At 44.3% G+C, this 19,420-nt stretch overlaps 1 protein-coding gene across 2 annotated transcripts in view; it reads left to right on the top strand.

Moving 5' to 3' along the window:
- Positions 1 to 19,420, top strand: part of bckdhb (branched chain keto acid dehydrogenase E1 subunit beta) — a 372,243-nt gene that overhangs the window by 149,090 nt on the left and 203,733 nt on the right. The gene's annotated exons all lie outside the window — the stretch shown is intronic.

The following is a 19,420-nucleotide window of genomic DNA, read 5'->3' as shown; positions in this document are numbered from 1 at the left end:
CTTGTAGCTCTCAAGCGCCCTAACTGAGCCTTCACGTCTCATCCTAACATAAGCCTTCTTCTTCCTCTTGACAAGCGCTTCAACTTCTTTAGTAAACCACGGCTCCCTCGCACGACAACTTCCTCCCTGCCTCACAGGTACATACTTATCAAGGACACGCAGTAGCTGCTCCTTGAATAAGCTCCACATTTCGATTGTTCCCATCCCCTGCAGTTTCCTTCCCCATCCTACGCATCCTAAATCTTGCCTAATCGCATCATAATTTCCTTTCCCCCAGTTATAATTCTTGCCCTGCGGTATATACCTGTCCCTGCCCATCGCTAAGGTAAACCTAACCGAATTGTGATCACTATCACCAAAGTGCTCACCTACATCTAAATCTAACACCTGGCCGGGTTCATTTCCCAGTACCAAATCCAATGTGGCATCGCCCCTGGTTGGCCTGTCTACATACTGTGTCAGAAAACCCTCCTGCACACACTGGACAAAAACTGACCCATCTAAAGTACTTGAACTATAGTATTTCCAGTCGATATTTGGAAAGTTAAAGTCCCCCGTAACAACTACCATGTTACTCTCACCCCTGTCGAGAATCATCTTCGCTATCCTTTCCTCTACATCTCTGGAACTATTCGGAGGTCTATAAAAGACTCCCAACAGGGTAACCTCACCTCTCCTGTTTCTAACCTCAGCCCATACTACCTCAGTAGCCGAGTCCTCAAACGTCCTTTCTGTCGCTGTAATACTCTCCTTGATTAACAATGCCACACCCCCCCCTCTTTTACCATCTTCTCTGTTCTTACTGAAACATCTAAATCCCGGAATCTGCAACATCCATTCCTGCCCCTGCTCTACCCATGTCTCCGAAATGGCCACTACATCGAGATCCCAGGGGATCATTCTGGGGAATGAAGCCGGACAGGTGGTTGATGTGTTGGTGGGGGAGCATTTTGGTGATAGCGACCACAACATGGTACAATTTAAGCTTGTTATGGAGAAAGAAATAGACAAGTTGCAAAAAAAGGTTTTGGATTGGGGGAGAGCGAATTTTAGTAAAATAAGGCAGGATCTGGCCAAGGTAGACTGGAAAGAGTTCGTTGTCGGGAAATCTACAGAAGATCAGTGGGGGGCATTCAACAAGGAAATGGGGAGGGTACAGGCCCAACATGTTCCCTCTTGGGTAATAGGTAGGAGCAACAAGCCCAGAGAACCATGGATGACCAGAAACATTCAGGGTATGATGAGAAGGAAAAGAGAGGCTTTTAGCAAATACAAGGAGAGCAAGTCAATGGAAGCATTAGTGGAGTACAGAAAGTGTAGGATGGAGCTTAAGAAAGCAATCAGGAGAGCTAAGAGGGGATATGAGAAAGCTCTGGCTGGTAAAAGTAGGGAAAATCCCAAGATATTCTATAAGTATGTCAATGGGAAGAGGATAACCAGGGAAAGAGTAGGACCCATTAGGGACCAAGGGGGAAATTTGTGGGTGGAGCCAGAGGACATTGGTACGGTGTTGAACGAATACTTCACACCTGTCTTCACCCAAGAGAATGAGGATGTAGATATGGAACTTAGAGAGAGAGACTGTGAGGTTCTTGAGCAAATTGTTACAGGGAGTGACAAGGTATTGGAGGTTTTGGAAGGCTTAAAAGTGGACAAATCTCCAGGTCCGGACTATTTGTGTCCCAGGATGCTGTGGGAGGCGAGGATGGAGATTGCTGGGGCTCTGACCCTAATTTTTAATTCCTCTCTGGCCACGGGGGAGGTGCCAGAGGACTGGAGAACAGCTAATGTGGTCCCACTATTTAAGAAAGGTTGGAGAGATAAGCCAGGGAACGAAAACCAGTGAGTCTCACATCAGTGATAGGGAAACTATTGGGGGAGAAAATGCTGAAGGAGAGAATCGATCTCCACTTGGAGAGGCAGAATTTGATTAGGAATAGTCAGCATGGCTTTGTCAGAGGGAGGCCATGCCTAACAAATTTGATTGAATTTTTTGAGCATGTGACCAGGTGTGTAGATGAGGGTAGTGCAGTTGATGTAGTTTACATGGATTTCAGCAAAGCCTTTGACAAGGTCCCACATGGGAGACTTATCAAGAAAGCAAATGCACATGGGATACAGGGTAACTTGATAAGGTGGATTCAAAATTGGCTTATCTGTAGGAGACAGAGAGTGATGACAGATGGCTGTTTTCGTGACTGGAAGCCAGTGTCCAGTGGTGTACCACAGGGATCTGTGCTGGGTCCCCTATTGTTTGTCATTTATATAAACGACATAGATGACAATGTGGGGGGTAGGATCAGTAAGTTCACGGATGACACAAAGATTGGCCGAGTGGTTAACAGTGAGGTGGAGTGTCTTAGGTTACAGGAAGATATGGACGGGATGGTCAAATGGGCAGAAAAGTGACAGATGGAATATAACGCTGAAAAGTGTGAGGTGATGCACTTTGGAAGGAGTAATGTGACACTGAAGTATTCAATGAATTACCTGACACTGGGAACAAAGAACAGTACAGCACAGGAACAGGCCATTTGGCCCTCCAAGCCTGCGCCGATCTTGATGCCTGCCTAAACTAACACCTTCTGCACTTCCGGGGCCCATATCCCTCTATTTCTTTCCTATTCATATATTTGTCAAGATGTCTCTTAAATGTCGCTATCGTATCTGCTTCCACCACCTCCCCTGGCAGCAAGTTCCAGGCACTCACCACCCTCTGTGTAAAAAAGCTTGCCTCGCACATCCCCTCTAAACCTTGCCCCTCGCACCTTAAACCTATGTCCCCTAGTAACTGACTCTTCCACCCTGGGAAAAAGCTTCTGACTATCCACTCTGTCCATGCCGCTCATAACTCTGTAAACCTCTATCATGTCGCCCCTCCACCTCCATCGTTCCAGTGAAAACAATCCGAGTTTTTGCAACCTCTTCTCATAGCTAACGCCCTCCAGACCAGGCAACATCCTGGTAAACCTCCTCTGTACCCTCTCCAAAGTCTCCACGTCCTTGTGGTAGTGTGGCGACCAGAATTGCACGCAATATTCTAAGTGTGGCCTAACTAAAGTTCTGTACAGCTGCAACATAACTTGCCAATTTTTATACTCTATGCCCCGACCGATGAAGGCAAGCATGCCGAATGCCTTCTTAACTACCTTATCCACCTGCGTTACACTTTCAGTGACCTGTGGACCTGTACGCCCAGATCTCTCTGCCTGTCAATACTCCTCAGGGTTCTGCCATTTACTGTATACCTCCCACCTGCATTAGACCTTCCAAAATGCATTACCTCACATTTGTCCGGATTAAACTCCATCTGCCATTTCTCCGCCCAAGTCTCCAACCGATCTATATCCTGCTGTATCCTCTGACAATCCTCATCATTATCCGCAACTCCACCAACCTTTGTGTCGTCCGCAAACTTACTAATCAGACCAGCTACATTTTCCTCCAAATCATTTATATATACTACAAACAGCAAAGGTCCCAGCACTGAAATCTGTGGAACAGCACTAGTCACATCCCTCCATTCAGAAAAACACCCATCCACTGTTACCCTCTGTCTTCTGTGACCGAGCCAGTTCTGTATCCATCTTGCCAGCTCACCTCTGATCCCGTGTGACTTCACCTTTTGCACCAGTCTGCCATGCGGGACCTTGTCAAAGGCTTTACTAAAGTCCATATAGACAACATCCACCGCCCTTCCTTCATCAATCATCTTCGTCACTTCCTCAAAAAACTCAATCAAATTAGTAAGACACGACCTCCCTTTCACAAAACCATGCTGTCTCTTGCTAATAAGTTTGTTTGTTTCCAAATGGGAAGTTGCGAGGAACAAAGGGACATTGGTGTGTTTGTCCGTAGATCTCTGAAGGCAGAAGGGCAGGTTAATAGGGTGGTGAAAAAGGCATATGGGACACTTGCCTTTATCAGTCGAAGCATAGATTACAAAAGCAGGGAGGTCATGTTGGAGTTGTATAGAACTTTGGTAAGGCCACAGCTGGAGTACTGTGTGCAATTCTGGTCGCCACATTATAGGAAGGATGTGATTGCATTGGAGGGCTGCAGAGGCAATTCACCAGGATTTTGCCTGGGATGGAACATTTAAGCTCTGAAGAGAGGTTGGATAGGCTTGGGTTGTTTTTGCTGGAACAGAGAAGACTGAGGGGTGACCTGATTGAGGTGTACAGGATTATGAAGGGCATGGACAGGGTGGATAGGGAACAGCTGTTCCACTTAGTTGAAGGGTCAGTTATGAGGGGTCACAAGTTTAAGATGAGGGGCGGGAGGTTTAAGGGGGATTTGAGGAAGGACTTTTTTACCCAGGGGGTGGTGATGGTCTGGAATGCCCTGCCTGAGAGGGTGGTAGAGGCGGGTTGCCTCACATCCTTTAACAAGTACCTGGATCAGCAGTTGGCACGTCATAACATTCAAGGCTATGGGCCAAGTGCTGGCAAATGGGATTAGGTAGACAGGTCAGGTGTCTTTAATGCATCGTTGTAAACTCGATGGGCCAAAGGGCCTCTTCTGCACTGTATTGTTCTGTGATTCTTCACATGGTCCATCTCCTACACTTCCCTTCCCTTCCTAGACTGACTACTAATATTCATTATAAGCTCACCGACTCCCATAGTTATCTCGACTCCACTTTTTTTTTAGAGATACAGCACTGAAACAGGCCCTTCGGCCCACCGAGACTGTGCCGACCATCAACCATTCATTTATACTAATCCTACATTAATCCCATATTTCTACCACATCCCCTCAATTCCCCTACCACCTACCTACACTAGGGATAATTTACAATGGCCAATTTACCTATCAACCTGCAAGTCTTTGGCTGTGGGAGGGAACCGGAGCACCCGGTGGAAACCCACGCGGTCACAGGGAGAACTTGCAAACTCCGCACTGGCAGTGCCCAGAATCGAACCCAGGTCGCTGGAGCTGTGAGGCTGCGGTGCTAACCACTGCACCACTTCTTCACACCCTGCCTCCTATAAGGACTCCATTCCATTCTCCCAGTTTCTCTGTCTTCGATGCATCTGCTCTGATGATGCAATCTTCCACGACAGCGATTCTGATATGTCTTCCTTTCTCGTCAACCGAGGATTCCCCCCCACTGTGGTTGACAGGGCCCTCAACCGTATCCGGCCCATTTCCCGCACCTCCACCTTCACCCCTTCTTCTCCCTTCCAGAACCGTGACAGGGTTCCCCTTGTCCTCAGTTTCCACCCCATCAGCCTCCACATCCAAAGGATCATCCTCCGCCATTTACACCACGTCCAGCATGATGCCACTCCCAAGAACATCTTCCCCTCCCCTCCCATGCCAGCATTCCGAAGGGATCAATCCTTCTGTGACACCCTGGTGCACTCCTCCATTACCCCCAACACCTCGTCCCCTTCCCACGGCACCTTCCCATGCAATCACAAGAGGTGTAATACTTGCACTTTTACCTCCTCTCTCCTCACTATCCAAGGCCCCAAACACTCCTTTCAGGTGAAGCAGTAATATACTTGTACTTCTTTCAATTTAGTATACTGTATTCGCTGCTCACAATGTGGTTTCCTCTGCACTGGGGAGACCAAACGCAGATTAGGTGATTGCTTTGCAGAATACCTCCGCTCAGTCCGAAAGCATGACCCCGAGCTTCCGGTTGCTTGCCATTTCAACACACACCCCTGCTCTCATGCCCACATATCTGTCCTGGGCTTGCTGCAGTGTTCTAGTGAACATCTACGCAAGCTCGAGGAACAGCATCTCATTTACCGATTCGGCACGCTGCAGCCTACCAGACTGAACATTGAGTTCAATAATTTCAGAGCATGACGGGCCCCCCTTTTTATTTTCTGTTTTTCTTTTCTTTTTTCTTTTTATTTTATTTTGGTTTGTTTCATCTTACTATGTGCCTGCCCACTGTTTTTTTACATGTTTGTGCTTTGGACCAGGGCTGTTCATTTTTTTGGCCATTAACACCCTCTCTGCACTACACCATTAACATACTGTTTGCCTTTGCTCCATGACCTTCTGGTTAGTTATTCTCCGTGACATTGTTCTATCAACACCTTCACTTTTGTTATCTCTTGCCCCACCCCTGCTTTATTTTCTTAAAACTTATTAAATTTCTAACCTTTGCCAGCCCTGATGAAGGGTAACTGACCCGAAACGTTAACTCTGCTTCTCTTTCCACAGATGCTGCCAGACCTGCTGAGTATGTCCAGCATTTCTTGTTTTTATTTCAGATTTCCAGCATCTGCAGTATTTTGCTTTTATTTCCTCTGGTGTCACGTTTTGCCGATGGAACCCATTTAACCATCACTGTTCCACATGATGATCTGTAAATTGACATAATAGGAACAACTTCCACTTTATAAATATGCAGGTAATTAGTGACCACAGAAATATAATTTTGAACATCATTGCACATTTTCCAGGAAGTTTGTCATATATATTAATGACTTGGATGCGAATGTAAGGGGAATGATTAGTAGGTTTGCAGATGACACAAAAATTGGTGATATAGTGGATAGTGAAGAAGGTTGTCTAAGGTTACAACAGGATATAGATAACTGGGAAAGTGAAGAAGGGATTGGCAAATGGAATTTAACGCAGACAAGTGCGAAGTGATGCATTTTGGGAAGTTAAACCAGGGCAGGACATATACAATGAATGACAGGGCCCTGGGGAGTGTTGTTGAGCAGATAGACCTTGGGGTGCAAGTACATAGTTCCCTGAAAGTGGCAACACAGGTAGACAGGGTGGTGAAGAAGGCGTATGGCATGCTTGCCTTCATCAGCCGAGGCATTGAGTACAAGAGTTGGGACGTCATGTTGCAGTTGCACATAATGTTGGTTAGGCCACATTTGGAGTACTGTGTGCAGTTCTGATTGCTGCACTACAGGAAAGATGTGATTAAGCTAGAGAGGGTGCAGAAAAGATTCACAAGGATGTTGCCTTGTTTGGAGGGCTTGAGTTATAAAGAGAGATTCGATAGGCTGGGTCTGTTTTCCCTGGAGCGAAGGAGGCTGAGAGGGGACATGATAGAGGTATATAAAATGATGAGAGGCATAGATAGGGTAGATAGCCAGAGTCTGTTTCCCATGGTAGGGGTGACTAAAACTAGAGGGCATAGATTTAAGGTGAGAGGGAGGAGGTTTAAAGGGGATCAAAGGGGTAAATTTTTCACACAAAGAATAGTGGATATCTGGAATGAGCTGCCGGAAGAGGTAGTGGAGGCAGGAACAGTAGCGACATTTAAGAGGCATCTGGACAGGTACTTGAATGAGCAAGGCATAGAGGGATATGGAATTAATGCAGGCAGGTGGGATTAGTTTTGATAGGCATTATGGTCAGCATGGATGCGATGGGCCGAAGGGCCTGTTTCTATGCTGTATGACTCTCTGATTCTAAACAAGACTCGATCGTTCTGCAGTATTCCACCATTGCCACATCCCGTTGAGCAACTCTATAGCTTACGTGAATGTTTAGCTTTGCAGTCCTCCTCAATACACTAATCAGGAACCCATGCAGCAGTGCAGCAAAAATACAATGCTGTCCATGTAACCATCAGAAATAATGTGAAGCAAACCACGTTGAGGCAACATTTCTGCTTCAGGAATTCCCTTCCTAAACTTCTTCGCCTGTCTACCCCTCTCCTCATTTAAGGCACTCATCAAAGCCTACCTCTTTGACCAAGTTTTTTTCATTTGTCCTAATATCTACTTTTGTAGCTCAATGTCAGATTTTGTCTCATAATGCTGATGTGAAGCATGCTGCATGCTTTATTATGTTCAAGGCACAATATAAATGAAAGTTGGTGTTCTTGCTTTTTGAACTAGTTAGGAGGGCTGATTCTGTACACTCAGACCAAGGTGATTACCATGTGTTCCGTGCTGCACAATTTTGTAATCCAGAGTGGTATCAGTATGCAGGTGGTGCAGGATGACCAGAAACCTAATGGCTCCCAGGAGGAGTAGGAGACATAAGTGACAAGTGGAAGTTCACCCAGAAAAGTGTGGGGTTATGCATTTGAGGAGGTCAAACAAGGCAAAGGAATACATAATTAATGGGAGGATTCTGAGAGGTGTAGAGGAAGTGAGGAACCTTGGAGTGTATGTCCACAGATCCCTGAAGGTGGCACAACAGGTTGATAAGGTGGCTAAGAAGGCATATGGAATCATTTCCTTGATTAATCGAGGCGTAAAATATAAGAGTAGAGAGATTATGCGAGAGCTATATAGAACATTAGTTAGACCACAACTTGAGTACTGTGTACAGTTCTGGTCACCTTATTACAGAAAGGATGTAATTGCACTAGAGATGGTACAAAGGAGATTTCTGAAGATGTTGTCAGGACTGGACAATTGCAGCTATGAGGAAGGATTGGATCGGTTGGGGTTGTTCTACTTGGAGCAGAGACGGCTGAGGGGAGATTTGATTGAGCTGCACAAAATTGTGAGGGACCTTGATAGAGTGAATGGGAAGGGCCTATTTACCTTAGCAGTGGGCTCACTAACTAGGGGGCATAGATTTAAAGTGATTGGTAGAAGGATTGGAGGGGAGATGATGAAAAATGTTTTCACCCAAAGGGTGGTGGGGTCTGGATCTCACTGCCTGAAAGGGTGATAGAAACAGAAAACCTCATCTCATTTAAAAGGTGCATGGATGTGCACCTGAAGTGTCGTAGCCTGCAGGGTTACAGACCAAATGCTGGAAAATGGGATTAGTCTGGGTAGTTATTTTTTCTATTTTTTTCTTTTTTTTCAGCAGCAGCAGACACGATGGGCCAAGTGGCCTCTTTCCGTGCCGTAAACTTTCTATGATTCTATGCGATCAGCAGCTAGGCACTGATATTAACTCACAGTGATTGGAGTGAAACATTCATTGCCAACTACTTTCAGTGAATGCACTTTTGCACGGTGTAGTTGAGTTAACAACAAATGTGTACACAATCCATCTCTTATGAAGGCAGGACACATTCCATCCATTCAAACTGATTTGTCTTGATCTTGCTCCATAGCATTGGTAAGAACCTTTCCAACAGTCATCCCAAAAAACACACCATATGTAACCAGAAATTAAAATAAGATGAATGTATTCTGACTTCTTGCATATCCCAGAGTTTTATAAGACCTGAGTTCATATTTCTCCTTATACGATGTGTTTAACCTAATCCTTCTATTTAACTAAGCGTCAATCTTAGACTGATGAAAACCTGTCAGAGTGGAAAGAGCGATTGTGGTAGCAGCCCTGTTGGGATGTTTGTAGCCTGACTTCTCTTAGCAGAGGGTAATTGAGTGTCCCTGAAACATCTGGAGCCAATTGCACTGTGGCTGTCAGCCCATTCCCACTTTCTGCCAGTTTCTCAATCCATTGAGGAACTTTTCTGCAAAGGAACCTGTGCTATCTTTGAGAGGCGGCTGATTCATAGAACATTCCACCTACCATACTTTCAGAGCTGAATCTCCCAGTTGACAAGCCCACATGTGACTGAAGTCTGAGATCATTGCTCATTCTAGATAGCTGACCAGTCAATCTGTTTGAATTGTGAATTGTTTGTGCTGTGTAGTGTATTGCTTATATTTTTGCTTTTGTGAATCATTTTATTTGTAATTATTAAATTCAAACACAATTTGAACAGTACTTTAAGCTGGTATAGGAGTGTGATATTTTCTGTCATCTGAATTGACAGAAAATGCAATAGGTATCTTATGCATTCTCTAGAATAAGGATAAAAATTTCAGTTCACAGGAGAATTAATTTACAGAAAATGTAATTCGATTTGTACAAAGAAAGAAGTAATGGAGAATACAACAGCAGGCCCAGTACCTATATATGGTTAATGTTATACAGTATATGAGGCGCCTTTTTCTGGGAAAAAATTGTGAATAACTCTGGATCATCCTGAGCTAGGATCAAGAGGAGAAAGATTTTGCCACAAATAAAATTCCCAATGCCTTTGCTTGAATGCTTCATTCAAGTTAGCTGTTTACTTATGAAGTCACTTGTGTATAACCCCTTGGATGGAATGTTCGCTTAATCACTGTTTCTATGGCATGATTGGCATCCTTCCATCTGTGAGAGATGATGGGAATGCAGCCTTAAATGTTGGTGCGGTCATGCGATCAACTGCTGCACTTCTTTTTATGGCAGAGCAAGCCTATTCTGGAAAGGCAAAGTCTGTCACAAGTGCCACACTTGAAGTTGCCCCTTGCTGGTGGTGCGGGATGATCTCTGCTGACCCCTTCTTTGCAGGACTGGCGTCTGCTTTGGAGCTTCTTAGACCACATGTCATGGTGGTGGTGGCAAATTCCTGCCCACATCTGATGTCATAGAGTTATACAGCACAGAAACAGGCCCTTCGGGCCATCGTGTCTGTGCTGGCCATCAAGCACCTAACTATTCTAGTCCCATTTTCCAGTACTTGGACCTTAGCCTTGTATGCTATGGCGTTTCAAGTGCTCATCCAGATACTTCTTAAATGTTGTGAGGGTTCCTGCCTCTGCCACCACTTCAGGCAGTGTGTTCCAGATTCCAACCACCCTCTGGGTGAAAATTTTTTTCCTCAAATCCCCTCTAAACCTCCTGCCCTTTACCTTAAATCTATTCCCCTGGTTATTGATCACTCCGCTAAGGAAAAAGTCTCTTCCTATCTAACCTATCAATGCCCTTCATAATTTTGTATAGCTCAATCATGTCCCCCCTCAGCCTTCTCTGTTCTAAGGAAAGCAACCCTAGCCTTTTCAGTCTCTTTTCATAGCTGAAATGCTCCAGCCCAGGCAACATTCTGGTGAATCTCCTCTGCACCCTCTCCAGTGCAATCACATCCTTCCTATAGTGTGGTGCCCAGAACTGCACACAGTACTCCAGCTGTGGCCTAACTAACATTTTATACAGCTCCATCATAACCTCCCTGCTCTTATATTCAATGCCTCGACTAATAAAGGCAAGTATCTCATAAGCCTTCCTAACCACCTTATCGACCTGTGCTGCTGCCTTCAGTGATCTATGGCCAAGTACACCAAGGTCCTTCTATACATCCTAGGGTCCTACCATCCATTGTATATTCCCTTGCTTTGTTAATCCTCCCAAAATGCATCGCCTCACACTTATCAGGATTAAATTCCATTTGCCACAGCTCTGCCCATCTTACCAGCCCATCTATATCGTCCTGTAATCTAAGGCTTTCCTCCTCACTATTTACGACACCACCAATTTTCGTATCATCTGCGAACTTATTTATCATACCTCCAATATTCACGTCTGAATCATTAATGTACACTACAAACAGCAAGGGTCCCAGCACCAATCCCTGTGGTACACCACTGGTCACAGGCTTCCACTCGCAAAAACAACCCTCAACCATTACCCTCTGTTACCTGCCACTAAGCCAATTTTGGATCCAATGGGCTGTTACCTTCTTAACCAGTCTCCCATGCGGAACCTTATCAAAAGCCTTACTGAAGTCCATGTAGACTACATCAACTGCTTTACCCTCATCTACACATCTAGTCACCTCCTCGAAAAATTCAATCAAGTTAGTTAGATGCGATCTCCCCCTGACGAAGCCGTGCTGACTATCCCTGATTATTCCCTGCCTCTCCAAGTGGAGATTAATCCTGTCCCTCAGAATTTTTTCCAATAGTTTCCCAACCACTGATGTTAGACTCACCGGCTTGCAACTACCTGGTCTATCCCTGCTACCCTTCTTGAATAATGGTAGCATCTTGTCATTTGCGTCGATTGTCAGCTGGAGTTTCCCACTTGTCGTGATTGATGTTGAGGGCTTTCATGTCTCTTCTGACGGCATTCTTGAATCGGAACCCTGGGCACCCTGCTGGTCTCTTGGCACGGGCTACTTCCCCACATAGCATATCCTTGGGGATGCGGCCATTTTCCATCCTATGCACATGCCGAAGCCAGCGAAACCTTCTTTGATTGATTAGAGCTAGAATGCTGAACATGTTTGCCCGAGAAAAGACTGCTTCATTGATGGCTTTGGCTTTCCATGTGAAGCCAAGGATGCATCATAGACACTGGAGATGGAAGTTAATTGAGCCTTTTGTCGGTGTAAGTTGTCCAGGCTTTGCTGCTAAACAGCAATGTGCTGAGGATACAGATCTTGCAGACAGGCATCTTGATCCTGCGGGTCAGTTTGTTGTTTCTCCATGCACATTTTATAGTTGGCCATAGTTGATGGCTGCCTTTCCAATACATGTGCTGAGCTGTTCATCAAGAGACAGGTAGTCTGTCCCCATAGATCCAAGATAGTAGCATTGACTGGGTTAATGAGGCCCTTCTGGAAAGTTCTCTGAGATTACAGGTGCCACACCTTAAGCTGTTCAGTCACACTTTCAGTGGTGTGTTATTGAGTTTGGTCGCAGGCGGAGACACAACACCCTGTCCAATAACTACAGTATTCTTGGCACTGATGGTGAGGGAGAACATGACACAGGCATGGGACAGACAATCCATGAACCCTTTGGAGCTGGGCTTCTGTCTGGATAACTAGTGCAGCATCATCAGCATACAGAAGTTCTCTGATCAGGACATGCCACACATTTGTCTTGGCTGTCAGTCCTGATAGGTTGAGGAGTTTCCCGTTTGATAATGTGTGAAGGTACAGTTGTTCCATGTCAGCAGGGAAAGCATAGGTCAGGAGGACAGAGAAAAAGATACAAAACAGAGTAGGGTGTTATGAAAACCTCACATACCAAATGGGAAATATTAATTTCATCGATTGGAACTTTGCCTGAGACTTTTACTGGAAATTCTTACAAGTAACTTCTTTTAAAAAGAGTAACCTGGCAGCCAAGATGGCCACGGAAATTTGCATTTAAAACACCAAATGATTAGACGGGAGACAACATGACTGATCAACCTAGCCAGAACAATGGGGTGATTTCTGATTAAATTACCTGTAATGGCTTTGTCAACGTGGTTGTCAAGAGCCATCAACACCCATTGACTTTGAAAGAGCCAACCTCCTCCAAGTGTGACTGAACAGCTTAAGGTGTGGCGCCTGTAATCTCAGAGAATTTTCCAGAAGGGCCTCATTAACCCAATAAAGAGGTTTGGGAATGTCATGTGACTGCTGTGCAGTTTTGGAGAGGCTAAGCTTTGTCAGTCAGAAAGCAGAACAGTAACTGTAAACCATCAAGGGAGCTCTCCCTCTCTCCAGTAGAGATCCAGAGAAGCCTCAGCTGCAGCTGCTAAAGCCTCAAACCTACAGACCAGCATAGCCAGAAACTAGGGGACAAGGATCAAAACCCCTCTTATGACTTCTGGAGCCTGCGAAGCAAGCCTGCAACTATGCACGTGGCCCAGTGAGGAACTCAGGACTACAATTTCAATTAAGGACTCTGGGACTGATGTTCAGTATTTAAATTCCCTATTTATTACAGACTCTACTTCAAGATGTTTGCAGACGAAACGAATATTGGCCGTGCAGTAGATAGCGAGGAGGATAGCTGTAGGTTGCTGGAAGATACTGATGGTCTGGCCAGATGGGCAGAAAAGTGGCAAATGGAATTCAACTTGGAAATGTGTGAGGTGATGCAATTGGGCAGGTCAAACAAGACAAATAAATACACGATTAATGGGAAAATATTGAGAAGTGTAGAGGAAATGAGGGACTTTGCAGTAAATGTCCACAGATTCCTGAAGATAGCAGGACAGGTTGAGAAGGTGGTTAAGACAGCATATGGAATCCTCTCCTTTATTAGCCGAGGTATAGAATACAAGAGTAGGGAGGTTATGCTGGAACTGTATAAATCATTGGTTAGACCACAACGTGAGTACTGTGTGCAGTTCTGGTCACGAGAGCACAAGAAATAGGAGCAGAAGTAGACCATATGGCCCATCGAGCTGGCTCCGCCATTCAATATGATCATGGCTGGTCTTGGGCTTCAGTTCCATTTTCCTGCCCGCTCCCATATCCCTTGATTCCTTGCAGGCTTAAATGTATTAAATGATGGAGCTTCCACAACCCTCTGGGGTAGAGAATTCCAAAGATTCACAACCCTTTGAGTGAAGTAATTTCTCCTCATCTCAGTCCTGAATGATTGAGCCCTTATCCTGAGACTGTGTCCCTGCGTTCTAGATTCCCTGACCTGTGGAAACAATCTCTCAGCTTCTACCCTATCAAACCCTTGCAGAATTTTGAATGTCTCAATTAGATAGCTTTTCATTCTTCTAAACGCCAGAGAATATAGGCCCAATTTACTCAGCCTCTCATCATAGGACAACCCCCTCATCCCAGGGACCAGTTTAGTAAATCTTCGCTGCACTGCCTCCAGTGCAAGTATATCCTTTCTTAAATGTAGAGACCAAAACTGTACACAGTATTCCAGGTGTGGTCTCACAAAGTCCTGTACAATTTTAGTAAGACTTCTTTATTCCTGTACTCTAATCCCTTGTAATAAAGACCAACATGCCATTTGCCTTCCTAATAGCCTGCTGCACCTGCATGTTAACTTTGTGTCTTCCTTATACGAGTACCCCCAAGTCTCTCTGAACATCAACACTTACCAGTTTCACACCTTTTAAAAAATATTCTGCTTTTCTATTTTTATGACCAAAGTGAACAACTTCACACTTCCCTACATTATACTCCATTTGCCATCTTGTTGCTCACTCACTTAACCTGGTCAGCTATTCTGTGACCTTGTCCTATTTACACCTTCTCCTTTGTTATCTTTTGCCCCACCCCCGCTTTACTTGCTTATAACCTTTTACATTTCTAATATTTGCTAGTTCTGAAGAAGGGTCACTGACCTGAAACGTTAACTCTGCTTCTCTCTCCACAGATGCTGCCAGACCTGCTGAGCATTTCCAGCATTTCTTGTTTTTATTTCAGATTTCCAGCATTCGCAGTATTTTGCTTTTACTTAACCTGTCTATATCTCTTTGCAGCCTCTTTACATCCTCCCCGCAGCTTACCTTTCCACCGAGTTTTGTATCATCAGAAAACTTAGATACATTACTCACTGTCTCTTCATCTAAGTCATGAACATGGAATGTAAATAGCTGAAGCTCCAGCACTGATTCTTGCGGCACCCCACTATTCACTGCCTGCTAACTTGAAAATGCCCCATTTATGCCCACTCTCTGCTTCCTGTCTGTTAACCAATCCTCTATCCATGCTAATATAGTACCCCCAACACCATGAGTCCTTATCTTGCCTATTAATCTTTTATGTGGCACCTTATCGAATGTCTTTTGAAAACCCAGGTATACTACATCTCCTGATTCTCCTTTATCTGCCCTACTAGTTACATCCTCAAAAACTCTAATAAATTTGTCAAAAAAGTTCTCCCTTTTGTAAAACCATGCTAACTTGTTCTAATCATACTATGCTTTTTCAAGTGTAATGTTAAGTCTTCTTGAATAATAGTTTGCAGCATCTTCCCAACGACTGATGGGCTAACTGGCCTGTAGTTTCCTGTTTTCTCTCTACCTCCTTTCTTGAAAAGCGACGTAATATTTGCCAACTTCCAATCTGACGGGACCATTCCTGAATCTACAGAATTCTGGAAAATCATAGCCAGCACATCCACTATCTCTGCAGCTATCTCTTTTAGAATCCTAGGATATAGGCCATCTGGTCCAGGGAACTTGTCAGATTTTAGTCCCTCAAGTTTCTCCAATACTTTTTCTCAACTGATATCAATATCCTTAATTGCCTCACTCTTTTTAGCCCCTGGGTTACTGCTTATTTCTGGTATGGATCTTGTGTCTTCTACTGTGAAGACTGACACAAAATATTTGTTCAGTGCCTCTGCCATTTCCTCATTCTCCATGATGATTTCTCCTGTCTCTGCCTCTAAGGCACCAATGTCTACTTTAGCTACTGTATTCCTTTTTATGTACTTATAAAAGCTCTTACAATCTGTTTTATATTGTTGGCTCATATTTTTTCTCTTTTTATCAACTTTTTGATGGCCCTTTGCTGGTTTCTAAAACACTTCCAATCCTCAGATTTGCTACTATCTTTTGCAACATTATAAGCCTCTTCTTTTAGTCTAATACTCTACTTAACTTCCTGAGTGAGCCACGAATGGGTCTTTCTGGACAAATTTTTGTTTTTGAATGGAATGTACTTTTGTTGAACCCTTTGAATTGTTTCTTTTTATGTTTCCCACTGTTCATTTACCACCATACCTTCCAGCTTATTTATCCAATTTACCTTAGCCAGTTCTCCCCTCATACCTGCGTAATTGGCTTTGTTTAAGTTTATGATTCTTGTTTGTGATTGAAATGTGTAATTTTCAAACTTAACATGAAATTCAATGGTATTACGATCACTATTTCCCAGTGGATCTTTTACTATGACATTGCTTATTAACCCTGCTTCATTATACTATATGAGATCTAAGATAACTTTATCCCTAGTCGGTTCTACAACTTATTGCTCCAAGAAACTGTCACGAAAGCACGTGCAGTGGTCACCTCATTACAGAAAGGATGTAATTGTATCAGGGAGGGTACAGAGGAGATTTATGAGGATGTTGCCGGGACTGGAAAAATGCAGTTATGAAGAAAGATTGGATAGGCTGGGGTTGTTCTCCTTGGAACAGAGAAAGCTGAGGTGAGATCTTATTGAAATATACAAAATTTTGAGGGGCCTGGATAGAGTGGAGGTGAAGAGCCTATTTACCTTAGCAGAGAGGTCAGTGATTAGGGGGCATAGATGTAACGTGATTGGTAGAAAGATTAGAGGGGAGATGAGGAAAAGCTTTTTCACCCAGAGGGTGGTGGGGGTCTGGAACTCACTGCCTGAAAGGATAGTTGAGGCAGAAACCCTCAACTCATTCAATAGGTGCCTGGATAGGCACCTCCAGTGCCGTAATATGTAGGGCTCTGGACCAAATGCTGGAAGGTGGGATTAGACTGGTGGGATCGTTTTTCGGCTGGCACAGACACGATGGGCCAAGTGGCCTCTTTCTGTGCCATAAACGTTCTATGATTCTAACCACCCAACTCTGTTTTTTCCCTCTGTAATCTATTTGTGTGTGTGTGTGTGTGATTCTCGTGTGAATGTGGGCATGGATGTGTAGCGTATTTTAGTAATTTTTAACCGGTTTAGAGTGTTAAGAATAAACTCACATCTTTCTTGTTTAAACTCAAGAAAACCTGTCTGATTGATTCTTTTGCAATTACATTAGACGAACCGAAACAAGCACTGAGGTGGTGAATTCTATTCCTGTGTAAAAAGTATAAACCCTGTTGCGATTAAACCAGACAAGGGGGAGCCTGAGACCCCCTCCTCAGCTGGTCGTACAAGGGTCTAAGACGCAACCCTGTTTCTTCCCATTCTTGATCTCAAAACTGTCAGAGTTGGAGCCATTGAACTGAATGTTTTCGTGCATGTGATCATGAAAGGACCAATGAGACTGTGAGGCTTGAGAGGACTGCCCATTTTCTCTAGTATCTGGTAGAGGCCCGTCCTGCTCACGGTGTCAAATGCAAGGTAGAGTGGTGTTTGCTGCTCTCTGCTTTTCTCTTAAAGCTGACATAGGGAGAAGATCATGTCTACTGTGGGTCAATCTGGCAAATTGTTAGTGGGATTTGCATCATAGGGCTGAATTTAATGGGCCCCCCGGAGATAGATTAGGAGGCGGGTGGGCCCTTAGAATTGGAGCCGGGGCGGAGGGCCTGTCGCCTTCCCGTTGCAATGCAATTTAGTTGGGGCAGGATGGGCCAATGACTGCCTTCCCACACAGAGACCAATTGAGGTCCTTAAGAGGCCTATTATCAGCCATATAAGGGCCTCTTCCTGCCGCTGCTGGCATTAAATCAGCAGAACGAGGTGACTTCTCTACAGGCTTTGATGGGGTGTGGGGGCCCCCACCGGCAAACTTACCTCTCTGAAAACCTCTCCCCTTGCTCTCAGTGCCCACCCTACCACCACCCCTACCATTGTCGGGGCTTACCGGTCTGGCCACAGCAACCCCACCTCACTTACCATGGGTCTGGGTCTCCAGCACTGGATCTGGTTCCAAGGCGTCTTGTAGTACCTGGTGGTGTTGCCGATGCAACTGAGCTGCCAGCCCTCTGATTGGCTGGCAGTTCTTAGAGGTGGGATTCCCGTCTTTAAGGGGAGGGGGATCATGGTGCCAGACTGTTAATTGCCCAGGCGCCGTAGAATCATGCTGATGCGGCGATGGCGGTGGGGGCGCTCCAAATGGCGGGATTCTCACTGCCTTTTTGGCCCTGTGCCGGGACACTACCAGCGTGATTAAACTGAGCTCATACTGTGCAGTAAATGTATACATTTTGAGAACCAGTAGAGAAATTCTTATCTGTTATGAAAGCTGGACTTTGTAACATGATTATGTTTTAAAATTGTGATTTTTAAAAGTTTAAGATGGAGTCAGAGAAGTCAGGTGACCTTACATCAACTCTACTGTAAGACAATACAGAAATCTTGGTTACCAGGACAACAGAGAACACAGATCAAATAATTTTTTGTTGAAAAGCAGAGACTGCAGGGGTATAATACCTGAAGAACAATGGGTTTCACCCTTCTTAGACTTTCGGATCGTAAACAAGGAGTCAGTGATTCTGAGGATGCAAATGTGCCACAAACACCTGGGAACAATGAAAAGGCTGGGTGGCACTGCTGTAGCCAGACTTGTGGACTTTACATATTGGAAAAGGACAATAGGATATTGACTTGTGATTCCAGATAAATTTAACAGATTTTCTGAAGGTGGACAGGCTATAAGAAAGGAAGACAACCAACGAAGGCTGTCTCAAAGGGGAGAGAGAGAGAAGGGGGGAGTCCCTGCTCTCAGAAGATGCAGCAAAAGACCAACAAGATCACTAGGAATTGCCGTCTTCATGGACATCTAGGTCGAAAGTGCTTGGAGAAGTGAGTGAAGAGGCCTTTGATTTTGAGAAAGATCTGAGAGATCCAATCCATTGCAACTGGGAGGAGTTTGGGACTTTTAACCGCAAAGATTTTGCCATCAAAGCGGACTGTGTAACGTATAAGTGTGGTGTGAGGTTTTCAAGTGTTTTAATAAGTAAATACCTTTCTTTGTAATTAGAGGTGTCAGCCGCTTACAAAGTACTATTTAGTTAATGGGGATTTCTTTTAGTTTAGTTATAATAAAAGTCTTAAAACATGAAATCTTGTTGTGGAATTCTCTAAATTAGTCTGGGTGTTCATATCTCAAAATTCATTTTTACCTATCTCACTGATGTCGTAACATTGAAAAAGGTGTTATAAATGGGATTGTTTTATTCAGAATTAAAAACTCAGCATCTGTGTTGGAGTACTCAGAAGAGTCTTTAACAAAATTTTAATATACTTTATAATCTTGCTGTTAAATTCAGCAAACTCTTATTCAACAAATTGTGAACATTGTGAATGAACTCCTGTGTGATGTAGGTTCTGAAGGCTTGACAAGCACATATTGAA

The sequence above is a fragment of the Heterodontus francisci genome, chromosome 3, assembly GCF_036365525.1.
Source record: "Heterodontus francisci isolate sHetFra1 chromosome 3, sHetFra1.hap1, whole genome shotgun sequence".
Taxonomy (NCBI): Eukaryota; Metazoa; Chordata; class Chondrichthyes; order Heterodontiformes; family Heterodontidae; genus Heterodontus; species Heterodontus francisci.
The sequence above is the reverse complement of the archived record's forward strand: the minus strand, read 5'-3'. Positions and strand labels throughout refer to the sequence as shown.